A 12527-nucleotide genomic window follows, 5' to 3' on the forward strand; every position below is an offset into this window, starting at 1 on the left:
AGCATGCCTGCCACTGGTCTAAAGCTAAAGGTTGGGTGTAAACAAAAGAAACAAAGATGAAGAAAAGCAAAGGAAGTAAGTTTATTAAATTTTCTAGGAAAATTTATAAACAAATAGCAAAGGCCGAAGAAGTTAAAGCAAAGCAAAACACAATAAGGAAAACAATGAAAATCCTAAAGGCTACCAAGAAGATTGCTCTTCAGCAGCTTGGACATCCCACAACTACTCAGTTGCCACACCTTCAGCAGTCGTAATGCTCTCCGCAGCGACATCATCCGGTGGTTCACCCCCGGCTGCCCCAGCCTGGGCATCAACCTATCTGACTAATTCACCAATGGAAGCATCAAAAGTAAAGGCAAGCAAGTCTTCCGGAGAAATAGAGAAGGTCTCAAAGTCTTTCCCAGCAAACTTAAAGTCAGATGCCCTACCAAAAAGATAATCTACATAACCTAGCTTGTAGAAATCGACCTAACTCTGAACAAGCGAAGCCTCGAGCCCAACCTTCTCACCCTATAGCTGCTCGTTTTCCTCGAGCAGACCCACACAGACGCGATGCAACTCATCCACTTATTTCTTCAGATTTTCGTTGATCTTCAGTGCACCTTGGAGTTCCAACATTTAGGGTTCAAGCCTATCGATGATCTTCTTGAAGAGGATCATTTGATTATAAGCAGCAATTAATTCTTCATCCTTTGCATAAGGAGCGGAACAAACCTCAGAAACGGTATGCTCAAGATCTTGAATTTGATGTATTTAACATCCAATCTCCTTCTATGCACTTTCATACTTAACTTGGATCACATCAAGCTTAGTGTTCAAGTCAACGATCTCTTAGCGAGCGATATCAAGCTGCAGAGAAATGGGGGCAGAGATATTAGACCCCTTCAATGATATTTTCAATGAACTCTTGATCTTCTTAGTAGAGGAATAAGCTTCAGCTGCTGTAGTCTTCACCACTTCCTTGGTAGCCTTGGTATCCTCTTGGTCAAGGAGTATAGACTCAGCTGCCAGAATTACCGTTTCTGCATCATAATAAGTGGAGCAGTCATTCTATATTTAGTCGTATGCTTCACAAAGGAACTTGGGCAAACAACCCCTTTAACACCATCAACAAGCTTGGCACATGCGTTCATGCCTTCAAGCAGATCTTGTTTCAAGAGCGCACAAATCTTAGCAGTCTCCCCAGAAACAGGCTTGGTGTATATCTCATAACTACCCACGGAGCAGTCTCCACTTTCTCCGTAGGCGAATCAGTCTCAGCAGCAAGAGGAATGGGCCTTGGTGCCACTTTAGCAACAAAGTTCACCTTATCGCTCTTCATAATAGCAAGCTTCTCCAAAGGTGAACCAGACTTAGCTCCAACGGACGTCTTGGTACAGACTTTGGCACTGGGGGCATGACAAAACCTCTATGAGCAATCCAATCAGCAATCGTAGTAGCCATTTTTGGCATGGTGGGCACCACAGGCTCAGATGTAGCAGCCTCATTTTTCTTCCTCTTAAAAGAAGTCAAGTCAATCACAAACCTCTCGACAGCAGGGGGACCCTCACAAGCACCAGAGGAAGTCTTCGGTTTTTCTCAATCGGCATCTTTGAACAAGCTGGGAAGATCTCTTATTTCCACCTTCATTCATAATAGGTTCCACGGCAACGATCGGACAAGCTAATGACTAATTAACCAACGCTATTCACGGTACTCAGTGGGGAAGCTCAACCCATGTTGGCTTTCCCTTCATTTTTTCTCTAGGAGGCCTGCATGCCCAATTTTCCAGCAGCCCATGAAGCCCGCAACCTCCTCATTTCTCTTAATCGTTGGCTTAACACGCGTCAATTTTAAGGGGCTAAAAGACATGAGCCATACGGCTCACCTAGCACTGCACCCCAGCGCCTTAATTTGCGGCCCCAGCTGCACAGCTGCCTTTGGCTCTAGCTAAGCCGAACAACCTAAGTAGTGGTCCCTGCCACAGCACTCCTCAGCCCATGCCGAGCCGACTCCTGGCCCCTGCCAGTCGATGTGCTGCACCACCCCTCTCGCAATAGCACTATCCAAGAAGAAGACAAGGAAAATTAATTTTTTCTTACCTCGGTGCGTTGCGGAGAAGACGAAGAAAGCAACAAAAGATGGTCCTTTGCACGGGCAAGTGTAGAAGATTGCTAGGGGAGGGGGAACACATATCCTCTAGCTCTCTTTCTCTTGTAGGGTAGAATGAATTGCTCTCTAAAGTTGATTTTATCATCTACTTAAGGTAGACCTAAAGAGAGAATCTACATCAACATAGGAAACAATCCAATGTTCCATAAAGCAATAGAAGATCTCTACACCTGCTGCCCTTTCCTGTGAGAAGCCCAACAAGTGTAGGGGCATTTGAGGAGCCAAACATAATCAAGAAAATTATGGAGGCGACACGTGGACTTTTGGGTGAAAAAAGACAAAATTACGCTCGAGGCACACAAGGATTCCCACGTGCATGCAACGGATAATAACGGCTCAATCAAGAAAGAGTCAAAGGTGATCAAAATGGTATTTATTCAAAACCCTCTCATCATTCCTCATTAGATCCTCATCCAAAAGGTAACTCCCAATTATTCTATTTAAATTGGGATTGATTACCATGTTAATTGCAAGATATTATTTCACATAATATCTTGCAATTAATCTCATAAAACCACCATAAGTGGCCGGTCCCTATTCTCCAAATAGGGCTGGCCACACCCTATAAATAGTCCCATTTTTCTCCAAAAAGTTAAGTTCATTCGCTCCCTAAAATTTCCTAAAACACATTCTCTCTCAAATTCTAGCTTTGGAATAAGAGATTCTTCAGCCAAAGCTCCCCCCCCCAAAACAACAATTCATCATGGGCGTGTGAGACTTTTTATTATTAATTTTGTTTTCTTAATGCTCTTTTCTGTCGCCACATAATTTCTTTCTTACGGTAAAATCCAAAGTTACTAACTTATCTCAAAAGCTGCAGATGTAAGTTTGACTTGAAAGGAAATTTGGTATTTTAGGTATGAGTGACTTGCTGTCTCCATTTGTCGTTCTTTTTGAGGATAATGCTGATGCATTTGGTGCTTTGATATGCTTCTAAGAAGAATGGTATTCTAAGTTTTACAAATATGTTGAGCTTGATAGTTCTATACTCAATCACTTACATTTTCTTTTCAAACCCTTCATTCAGCGTGAAAATTTCCAAATGGAAGGACCGACTGGGGTAATGAAGCAGTTGCAAGCATTGTGGACTACAGAGCCTGCATTGACAGTTACATATGGATGAACTATGATATTGATTAGATGCAAATTTTAATTGTATGACCTTGCCAAACTCCATAGAGTAAATGATGGCTTGCTTCTTCTTTTCGCGCTGTGACTTTTCCTGAATTATTTGACGTCAAAGGGGCATATTTCATAATATTGGTTTTAGGGTTATAGGCGCATTTCTTTGTATTGTAGTTCGTATGATGAGCTTGGCCTTATAAAAAATAAAAATGGGAAGGAAAATTAGCCTATGGAGTTAGGAGTTTGGAGAGTAAGCTCCAAGCATGTCTATGCTTCTTTTGATTATGCTTTGTTTCTTTTGGCCGGAATGGATATGATAAGTTATAATGAGATATTTCTACCGCATATTTTACATTATAAACTGCAGCATGTATAATTGTATATATTTAACTTGTCAGTATGTTAGATGCAGATGATGTGGGCTGCTGATTTTCAAGAATCCTTGGCTTACAATTTAGAGGGCAACTGTCTGGAAGCCTTGGTAGTAAAGCTTACTAGAGATTCTGAAGCAGAATTGAGGATTGAAACAGCTGAGAGTGGTGGTGATACAAAGAGCGGATCACATTCAAACAATGGGAATCTAGAATGCTCTGTGTCTGACACTGGAATGAAGTCTGGATCAGCCTACCATTTTTGCGGGTTGACAAGGAGTTTTTGGTCAAGGAATGGCCGGATGCACATCTGCACTGCGGTCTCATCAACTAGGAATGGGGATGATGAATTACCGGCCTTCTGTGTTTTACCAATCCTCATCATAAACCGTCAGAAAATTAATCGCAAGACGCGTTCATTTGATGATATGATAAGGGTAGGTGGTGCTATCCCTTAATTATTCAATTTCTCTGTTTGTTTCCAGCCTGTCAAAGGTGGGGTTGAGAGTCTGAACATTTGGAAGGAGAGATTTATTTGGCGGTTATACAAAAATTTCATATGCTGAGAACTACTTGAGTCACAACCTTAGAAACTTTGTTAGACAATTTTACTTGTGAATTGGAAATGTACTTTTCTTTAGGTCATTATAAATGTACTTTTCTTTAGCAAATGACCTTCGAAAGTCTTCCAAACCGGCAGCAAACTCTTCAGTGATTTCCCTAGTACAATAGTGATCAATTCCAAGCATGGCCTTGTGAGAGAGAATTCTGGAGTAGTACGTTTCTGTGAATGTGTAATTGGCACCAAATTGCGGGTTCAGACACACCAGTGGGTTGGTCTGTCCCTTTTTTGTTCTCAGCAGGCAACTCTTTCTCAAATCGTATAAGAGTGAAGGGTCCATGCTTGGGTCTGGCTTTTTTGTGCCATTGAAATTGTACAGCTGATCATGAAATGTAGCGACAATGTGTTCTGCCCATTGAATGTGCACCTGAAACCAATTGAAATGCATTTTAATTCGAAACCCTCTACGAGAAACCGATAATCCCACATCAAAATTACACTTACAATAATCTATTTAGTGGTGATTTACCTTAATTGGTATTTCAATTTACTATTATTAGGGAATTCTGAACCTCCTTAGGGATCGTTTGATAAACATGTCGTTTTTAGTTTTTAGTGAAAATAAAAAACTGGACACGAAATTGGTATCAATCAAAACGGCCTCTTTAGTTTTTGATTGTGGATGATGTTACGTAGAAGAGTTGTCATATTGAGTACATTCAAGCCTCTAGAATAAGTATTTTAGGGAAGCCTCCCATGTGATGGGGGGTGAGGGAAGATCCACTCATGACTTGCTTGTTGTGGCTTAGAGAGAGAGAGAGAGAGAGAGAGAGAGAGAGAGAGAGAGAGAGAGAGAGAGAGAGAGAGAGAGAGAGAGAGAGAGAGAGAGAGAGAGAGAGAGAGAGAGAGATGTGTTTGTACGGTTGTGTAGAGGATGTGTTATTCTCCCTATGCAGTGTTTGTACGGTTGTGTAGAGGATGTGTGTTATTCTCCGTATACAGTGCCTTTATTTATTGTAATAAGGGAGGGAATATAGAGGATGTGTTATTCTCCCTATGCAGTGCCTTTATTTATTGTAATAAGGGAGGGAATAATCATTCTCCTCCAAGTAATACAAGTCCTAATAGGGAAGAATAACTAGTATCAAATCTAATCTATAATTTACAGAATCACACTTTAATACAATGTTTGTAACACTGCTCCTTGAGTGTGTAAATACTCAAGTAGATTCGGCATCATGTAGAGTTGAGGAAGTTGGCTTGTCGACACTGATTCTGTGAACACGATAGTCTCAAAGTAAAGTATGAACTTGCATATGAAACCAAGTCTCACAAAAAAACCCAATGGCTATGGTAAAACCCTAGTAGGGACAAAACCATAGTCTAAGGAAAATGCATGAGTAAATGCAAAGTCAAATGAAACGTCTACAGGACGTCATCAAGGATATGATCAACCCAAGGTGAGTGCCTTGTCAAAACCTCGTTAGGTAGTAAAAACCCAAAGGAGAAAATGCTCTTAATCTTAAGGAAAAAGAGTACGTTAAGATCAAGCAAGTATACTTCAAGATACTCCCCCTGAGTTTGACATAATTCCGAAGAGAACTAACAATGTTACAACTTAGAAAGTTTACGTATACCTATTACTTGAACAAACTTCTGAAACGTTGCCTTTGGTAGTGATTTGGCGAAGAGGTCTGCCAGGTTGTCTTGTGAATGGATTTGCGTGACTTCCATCTTCTATTGCTCTTGTTGTTGATGTGAGAAGAAGAACTTCGACGCAATGTTCTTGGTGTTGTCTCCTTTGATGTAACCCTTCTTGAGCTATTTGATGCATGCTATGTTATCTTCATAGATCGTCGTCGGGACATCAACAACGGGGTAAAGATCGCAGGAGCTTCGAATATATGGCCCACAATTGCTCTTAACTAGAAGCATTCCCGAGTAACTTCATGTAAGGTGAGTATTTCAGCATGGTTAGACGAAGTGGCAACTAAGGTTTGTTTAGTTGACCTCCAAGATATTGTGATGCCTCCAACGGTAAAGACGAAACCCATTTAAGAGCACGCCTTGTGTAGATCAGATAAGTATCCTCTTTCAGCATAACCAACAAAGTGGGAATCGACTCGAGATAAGGGGTGCGACACCACTCGAGGATCCATAGAGGTAGAACAAGTCTAGATCCGTAGTACCCTTAAGGTAACGAAAGATGTCTTTAACACCAGTCCAATGTCTATGTGTTGGTACATTACTGTATCTTGCCAAAAGATTAACGTCGAAGGAGATGTCGGGTCTAGTGCATTGGGCTAAGTATAGTAAAGCACCTATCGCACTTAGATAAGGAACTTCAAGCTCCAAAATCTCTTCATCATCCTCCCTCGGACGGAAGGGATCTCATTTAGCATCTAGCGATTGTACGACCATAGGAATACTCGAAGGCTTCACTTTATCCTCGTTGAAGTGGCACAACATCTTCTAGGTGTAGTTCGTTTGATGTACTAAGATTCCATCTGAACGGTGTTCTATCTTGAGACCAAGACAATATCGAGTCTTTCCTAGATCTTTTATCTCAAATTCTGCCTCAGGTGTGCGAAGTTTACTCGAGCTCTTCAAGAGTTCCAATGAGCTTCATTTCGTCCACATAAACTGCAACAATCACAAAACTGGAATGTGACTTCTTAGGCCTTGTTTGGTATGCCGTATATAGAACCGAATATGATTATTAATACATAACTGGGTGTTTAGCACTCTCTCGTTTTAAAATGAACTCGACTAATTTAATCTGATCTTCTTATTTTATATAGCATACACTCTCTTAATAAACCTGTCCAAAAGGAGAGTATAATTAGTCGGGTCCTTTCTCTCTTGCGCGAACTGGGCTTTCTCTCTCGCTTCCCTTATTTTCACCTTCTCTTGCCGGCTACATTCTCCCCATCTCCTCTGGCTAGCTATGTTCTTGCCTTCTCCTCTGGTCGGCTCTGTGTTCCCCATCTCCCCTGGTCGGCTCTGTGTTCCCCATCTCCTTTTGTCGGCTCTGTCCTCCCTGGGGTCCTGTTCTCCTCAACTCTGCTCTCCATGTTGCCATTGTTTTGGTTTAATTTAGATGCCCCATAAAGAGACCACTCGCACCACCACTGCACAAATTCGAAAAGACATCTAGGTTTTAGAACCTTGAATTGCATTGATGATAAGATTTGAAAATTTGGAAAGATTTCATCTGGGTTTTACGATTTGCCTGTTTTCCCTTTTTTATTGTTTGCTTATTATAATTTAATTCCTTAGTTTCTGGGTATTTTTTAGATTAGTTTCAAATGTATAGAGGGCGAAGATCTGCTTGAGGGTGCATTTCAAGCCTCTTTGGGCTAACAACTATGAGGAGATGGGGGAGTGAGGATGTTGGGGGTGGTGCGGCGGAGAGATCTGGGGAAGACTGAAGAAGTGATTTCAATTTTTTTAGTTTGATTTAAATGAAGGAAAGTTTTTTTTGTTTTTTAATTTGATTCATTTGGTGGTTGTGAATTTTATGTTGTGAAAAAAAAATTTCAGTTCTTTTTTCAGTAATCATCAATTTTTATCTTAAAAGTAATAATACTTTGAATTCCTCTTATCCGGTGTAGTACCAAACACAATATAAATAATATGGTCGTTAGTCCGATACTGCACCAAACACCAGATTAATTTAGTCAGTACTATTCGATGACTATTTATCCTATTCGACTAAAATAGTCAATATAGTCTGAGCTACCAAACAAAGCCTTAATGAACACGCAAGGGCATAGTTTGTTGTTCACATATCCTTGACTAGTCAAATACTCACTCAGACAGTTATACCACATTTTTCCAGAGTGCTTCAAACCATAAAGTGAACGTCTCATTCAAATTGAGAGCGTGTTCCGAGGTATGGAACTATTTGATCCGGTCAATGTAAGTCCTTCGGGAACTTTCATATAAATTTTCGTATCAGGATCCCCATAGAGATACACAATTACTATGTCTATCACCTGCATACTCAGTTTTTCGAGAACTACCAAACTGATAAGGTAGCGAAAAGTAATCACATCCATAACGGGTGAATAAATTTCATCATAGTTAATCCCGGGGCATTGTGAGAAGGTTTGTGCAACAAGATGAGCTTTGTAATGCACAATTTTGTTCTCCTCATTACGCTTCCGAATGAAAAGACATTTATAGCCAACGGGTTTCACATTTGGAAGAGTATGAGCTACAGGTCCAAACACCTTATGTTTTGCAAGCGAATCGAGTTCGACTTGGATTGCTTGTTTCCAGCTTGATCAATCAGTTCTACATCGACATTTATCAACGGAATGGGGTTCAATGTCATTACTTAACTTGATCTCAATAGCTATTGCATATGCTAATGCATCGTCGATGATCACCTCATTTCTACAGCTAACATCATCTAAGCTAGCATAATGGACCAAAATCTCTCGATTCTCGGGAAGAGGATTCGTCTCTTCAAGGACACTTCCGTAATCTAGAATTTCCTCATGAGTTGGATAGAGTGAGTATGCGATAGTCAGATTCACAGTAGGCTCAACAACTTGTGTCGTTGGTTTCCTCTTGCGGGTCATTTGAACCAAGAGGTTTACCATGCTTATGTGTAGGGGTAGAGGATTGGCTAGCCACGAATGTACGTTGATCAGCCAAGGTGGCATCTAGGACCTCCATAAGGGAAGTTCGTCCTACATTTAGTACATCCATATTTGCAGGTACATTTGCAGCTGAAATATGTGATGTTGTCACTCGTGCTAGATCCGGGAAAGCATCTGGCATGCTCTGAGCTGCCCTCTGAAGATCTAATATGTGCTACACTTCCGTTTTAGACTCAGCGGTATGAGAATCTAAATGAGGCAAAATGGGAGTCATCCACAATAATTCGTGTCGTTCTTCAAGAACGATGACGTTCTTATCTCCCCCTAACGACAAAAAGATTATCTCATAGAAGTGACAATCTGCTAAATGAATGATAAATAGATTATTTATCAAAGATTCTAAGTATTGAATAATTGAAGGAGAATCATATCTGACATAGATTCTCATCCTTCTCTAAGGCCCAATTTTCGTACGTAAGGGTGGCAAAATCAGCACATAGGCATTACAACAAAAAACGTGTAGATATGATATTTCACGTTCGTATCTAGTAACCAACTGAAGGGTGCTATATGGTTGTGTCGCAACAAGCCTTAGGGGACCAACATGGCTGTGTGCAATATTGCAAGGCCCCAAGCAGCGATCGGGAGCTTGGTACGTATGACCAATGATAGAGTAATCATTTGTATGTGCTTAATGAATGCCTCTACCAGGCCGTTCTGGGTGTGAACATGGGGGTACATGATGTTCAACTTCAACCCCAGCAGACATGCAATAATCATCAAAAGTTTTAGATTTGAATTCTCCAGCATTATCCAATCGAATATATTTGATCGGGTAATCAAGGCAGTGAACCCTGAGCTTGTTGACTTGAGCCACTAGTGTGGAGATGACAGCATTTTATGTACAACAAGCACACGTGTGACCAACGTGTGGAAGTGTTAACCAATACCATCAAGTATCTAAATGGTCCGCATGGAGGTTGAATCGGTCCACAAATGTCCTCCTGAATCCTTTGTAGAAACGGTGGAGGATTCAAACGAATATTATCATAAGAAGGCTTAATAATAAGCTTTCCTACATAATAGGTTTGACATGGGATTCCTAGTGGATGCCCGTATGAAAATTTGAGGATATAGTGCATCCTTATTCGTCTAGGGTGTCCCAAATGTTCGTGCGCAGTCCCTAAGGTAGAGTTGGTCACATAGTAGCTCTCTATAGGGTGTATGGTTGTAATATACATACCATTCATGATACGCTTCATCTTCTCTAGAATATGCTTCTAGCCATATTCGTAAGAAGTGATGCACAAAAGTTAAACGTTGTTTTCTACATAGGTGTCATCGTGGTAGTTATTGTCTAATTATTGTCTCGAATATCTTTAATGCTCAACAACGTTCTTCCAGAATGTGGAGAATAAAGTGCCTCTTGAATGGTCAACATAGTGCCATTGGACAACATTATATGAGCCTTTCCATATCATTTGAAGTTAGTGAAATAGAGGCGTTCACGCAAAATGGTGTGCATGGTTACACTATCTACTAGACAACTAACTTTCCCATTAGTCATACCTATAATAAAATTAATTGAACCAATCACATGCATAAAAGTTTGAAAACGTAAATCTATTCAACTAATTTTTTTCAAGAAAAGTTTATGAACTTTAGGTTCATAGTACCTACAAATAAATGCATATATATACAAAAATATGCAACAAATATATACAAGTAGGTCTTTGGGGCCTATGATTATAATTGAATTAAGTATTTAGATTTCAGGCCAAAATTAAAGGTTGGGCGAAAAAAATTAAAAAAAAACTCATAAGGTCTGAAAAAAAAAATAAAAAGGTGTTAAAATTTGGTGGCCCACAAATTGAGCCAAAGCCCACGGGTGGGCTGAGTAAATTGGTGTCCTGGAGTCCAGGTCCAAATTTGGGTTGGAAGAGGCATGAACCTAGCTACAGGCAGGCCCAACGTCACACAAAATGGGGCTACAGACGCAAGTGTAGTGACAGAAGGCCCAAACGCACAAATCAGCAAGAGCCCATGTAGGGGGTTGATCTAGTGTGGTGAAGTGCAGGGGAAACAACGCGGGGGCCGAATTCAATGCAACGGCAGTAGGGGGACACCATGACCATGTGGGTTGGTGTTGCGAGCGAGCCAAAGGGAGGAGCTGTTGTGGGTTGCAGCATGCAAGCCTAAAAACCAAACCTAGTTTTAGTTTAGGCCGAGAAGAACCAAGCCATGGTCTTTAACCAAAAACACCCTAGTCGTATACCGGGTGTGCTCACTTGGGAATAAGACCGGCTCTGCCGCTTTAGGTGGCTGTCTTTTGGGAGAAAATCTTTGAGGCAAGTTCGTGGGTCAATGGCGACCACGATTGTGAACGAAAAAAAATGGTAAATTTCAACGTTAAAAAAAATCTAAGACCCTAGAAAAACCAAATCAGAATTTCAAAAAATCCAATGAGATTCGAATAAATCTTGACCAAAAATTCGTCAAGGATGATCTTCAGGTTGTCGGGGTCGTTAACCCATGGCGGAAGTGTGGTTGCAGGCCAAACTTGGGCGTGTTTTGGTGATGGTGACGCCATTGATGGCATGGGGTCTGGGTTCAGGCATGGAGCAATTGGTCAGTGGCTTGGTTTGACTCTAGTGGCTCAACGACCGCGGCTCGCTCAATGGGAAGGGTTTCAACGAAACCCCTAATTTATATTTTTTTTCAAAATTTCAATTATAAATATATAATTTAATGCTAATATGTATATGATTTCATGCAATATCAATTCACATAATTCAACAATATTATGGATATAATGCATACACAATTTATGTAGAATCTAAAATTCATAAATCGTAAAGTTGGGTCATGGATTATGGTGAATGTTTATGCTATTAGGGCTGCAAAAATATCGAGATAAAAACCGTTGTTTTGGAAGAACTTGATTGTATGATGATATTGATGAACTGGTTTAATGCAGAAAATTATTTCTTCAATTTCAGTTTTCCATCTTCAAAGCTTGTGTCAAGTTAAACACACAAAAAAATAAAAAAAATAAAAAAATTTGAATCAATTAAGAATAATTGAAACGTAATACTCCCATGATTGAAGATGAATAATTTCTACGTCAGATTCCTAAGCGCAGCGGTAAGAGCGTGCTGATAATATGTTGTAGCATATTTTCATTTGATAAGGGAGAGAAGGGGGCAGAGAAAGAGATTTGTTTGTAGGGTGGTGTATAGGATGTATTATTCCCCTACACTGTGCCTTTATTTATAGTAATAAGAGAGGGAAGAATCCTTCTCCTCCAAGAAATACAAGTCATAATAGGGAAGAATAACTAGTATCAAATCTAATATAGGATTTACACAATCACACTTTAATACAATGTTTATAACATACTTTTTATTTTATTTTAAATAGCGATATTATCTATTGATAAGGGGAAGAGGAAGTGGGATAAGCCTCACAATGGCACTATTCTAAAAATCCCTACCAACGCCGCCTAGGCACTAGGTGGCTAGTCACCGTTCTAATTAATGTCTAGGCATTTGAAAATTAAGAAAAAGCCCCTGGACCTGGTGAGGTGTCCGCCTAGACCCGCCTAGGTTGTGATTCACTTAGATAGAAAATATATAACATTCATTTTCATTTTATTTTATTTTTTGAATAAATTGTAAGAGACTTGTTGAATAGTTACATGAACACATA

The 12527-nt window shown here is 40.1% G+C and overlaps 1 long non-coding RNA gene across 1 annotated transcript; it reads left to right on the forward strand.

The window, feature by feature from the left end:
* The first annotated feature begins 2777 nt into the window (after nt 1-2777).
* Nucleotides 2778-4624, forward strand: LOC126595652 (uncharacterized). Its single transcript, XR_007613640.1, has 2 exons — nt 2778-3008; nt 3179-4624. It is a non-coding gene; the product is annotated as an uncharacterized LOC126595652 (long non-coding RNA).
* Nucleotides 4625-12527: the final 7903 nt, after the last annotated feature.

The sequence above is a fragment of the Malus sylvestris genome, chromosome 13 (assembly GCF_916048215.2).
Source record: "Malus sylvestris chromosome 13, drMalSylv7.2, whole genome shotgun sequence".
NCBI lineage: Eukaryota > Viridiplantae > Streptophyta > Magnoliopsida > Rosales > Rosaceae > Malus > Malus sylvestris.